Below are 2,620 nucleotides of genomic sequence, written 5' to 3' on the forward strand. Positions count from 1 at the left end.
CATTATCACCTTTCTGCAAATCCAGTTTGACTCCATTTTTACATCATTGTCTGCAAAACATCTGTTAACATCTGTTAACATCTGTTAACATCTGTTAACATCTTCAAAGATCTGAGATAAAAACCTGAGCAGCAGGACGGTTTCATCTGTGTTCTTTCAGTTTTATTCAACTATTTGTTCCTCCGTGTTTAAAACCTTTAAGACCTGAAACAACTCTGAGAGCAAACTGATGAGAGGAAACACCTGACGTCACAGGCGATGACGTCACCTGACGCCGCAGGCGGAGGCGATGACATCAGCAGCTGTTTGTTAACGAACATTTCATCTGATTCAGTCTCTTTGTCCTGATTACTGCTTCTGTGTTGGTCGTTGTGACGTCATCGTGATGTCACATTGACAAAAAGGAACAGAATGATCACAGTAAATTCAGATACCTTATTTTGAAAAGGACGAGGCCGGACTTCCTGTCTGTCGGCGCTCACGTGCAGCACTTTGACACCTGAGACACGTGACGCAGAGCTGCACTTCATCACAACACCTGCAGGGATCCATTTTTATCAACTTCATGACTCCGTTTAAAAATACAAAACGTGAAAATATCGTTTATTGATTATTGACTTTGATTAATCATTTCCGGCTTTTAGACTGAACCAATCAGCTGCTGCAGGAAGTGATGACGTCTTTTACTGCAGTACAAATATTTTACTGTAAACATACAGTCTGCAGAAAAACTCCTGAGAGTACAAACTGCAAATATTACTTTAAAGTACCAAAAGTAAAAGTACTCGTTATCCATGTACAGAGTTGTATTGATCGTAAATACATTTATATATTATTGGAACATTAATCATGATTGATGTTTACATGTCAGCAGCATTTTAATGACGTCAGGTTTGATCATGTTAACGGTGTTTATATTTAATAAACAGTTTTAAACACAGCTGAACTAACTGACTGCTGCTTCCTGCATCTTTATAACTTGATGTTTATTGTTGTTTTCAGGTTAAAGAACAGTAAACAGCAGGCTTCTTTACTGACGGCAGGTTACATCACAGATGTTCTTATTTTCCAGCAGACTTTAGTCTTCGACAGAAGATCAATGTTGTGACTAAAAGTATTTGATAGATTTTCATCCTGAGCAGTTTGTACTAAACAGTCATTAACTCGTCCAATAATACAACTTATTCAAACATGTTGAATGAACCAATTAAAGCCCAAATTATATAAAAAAAAACCTTCTGCCATTGATCATCACTCTGCCTCCAACATTCATCCTGCAGAAGAAGTGAGCTGTTCTTCACACAAACGTTGAAAATCTACGTTTCAACACGTGAATCACGTATCAAATCAACATTTCTACCTGTTGAATGATGTTTTATGACGTGACATCGCTGTGGTTCAGGTCTGGTTTGGGTTAAAATAAAAATAAAAAATAAAATAAAAACGGCCGATGTCTCACTAAACTAAGCTGTTTTTCTGGCGGGAAAACCAACAAACTTACTAACCGTCCAGCTGCTCCTCCTCGTCCTGTAGAGGAAAGATCAGCTCATATAGATCACATGTGAACTACACTGTAAAAAACACTTACCGTCAAATAACAGCAAAAACCTTTAGTTATTTAGACAAACAGATATTTACTTTGGACGTTGTCTACATCTTTACAGTCCAATCATTATAAAATAAAAAGAAAATCTCATCATAAAACATCGCTAGAATGTAAAAAAATGAAAAAGATTGCAGAAATACCTTAAAATGACCTCATTTAAATGAAGACTCTTGTTTTCAAACAGTAATCTTTGGTAAATTCATTCAAATCCATCCACAAGAACTCCCCATCAAAGTACAGGATGTAAAACACAGAAAAATTATGTAAAATTACATTTAAAGTAGTGTAGTGTATTGAATTATTCAAGAATATGTAGACTGGGTGTTTTTTATGTCCTGAGCTATTACCAGACTGAACATCTGAACCCTGTTCAGACCAGAGATGGTCTGTATTAGTGTTGTCATGTTGCTTTGTCGTGTCTAATTGGTCAAAAAACTACTCTTAGATGATAAAAAATCAGAAGTCAGAGGTCCGAGCAGCACAGAGTTCTTTAATGCCGGCAAAAAAAGGAGAGCAAACAGTGAATACATGATGTACCAGGACGCTCTGAGGGTTCTGGTCTCGAGGTGTAGGTTTTTATACCCTTGGGTCTGCATAGGTCACACCTATTGTCCATCCTCTTCATCTTTAGCCAATTACACCATTATAATTTATCTTCGTCACTCGTTGTTGGTCAAACTCTTCAAGAACTGGATATTCATTAGCATATTCAGTTTTATCTAGTTATGTCCCTTTTTATACATATATATAACTGTTGGGGATCATTTTACACCATTATTGCCAAATTGTCTCCTGGCCTTATTTTTCATAAGTTATTTTATTTCTTGAACTCCTCCAGAGTGTTTTTTAAAGGTGAAGACTTTAATGCAAACACACTCAAAATGTCTCCAGTGTATGATTATGATTCTTTTACTGTGCTTCTGTACGTATATCGTGATTAAATGTGATTTATGAGATTACAAAGAATTCAACACACTATTACTTATAATGTTTATGAATCACCTGCATAGCTTC

General features: G+C 36.2%; 1 protein-coding gene across 4 annotated transcripts in view; it reads right to left on the reverse strand.

Moving 5' to 3' along the window:
• LOC122969554 (dynamin-1-like) overlaps window positions 1-233 on the reverse strand; it is a 30,589-nt gene extending 30,356 nt beyond the window's left edge. For 2 of the 4 annotated variants that reach the window (XM_044335306.1, XM_044335338.1), the window contains exon 1: window positions 1-232. This exon is cut by the window's left edge and continues 737 nt beyond it. The gene's annotated coding sequence lies outside the window, so the exon portion shown is untranslated. The other 2 variants (XM_044335327.1, XM_044335316.1) reach the window with 1 other exon arrangement.
• Window positions 234-2,620: the final 2,387 nt, after the last annotated feature.

The sequence above is a fragment of the Thunnus albacares genome, chromosome 2 (genome assembly GCF_914725855.1).
Source record: "Thunnus albacares chromosome 2, fThuAlb1.1, whole genome shotgun sequence".
Lineage (NCBI taxonomy): Eukaryota > Metazoa > Chordata > Actinopteri > Scombriformes > Scombridae > Thunnus > Thunnus albacares.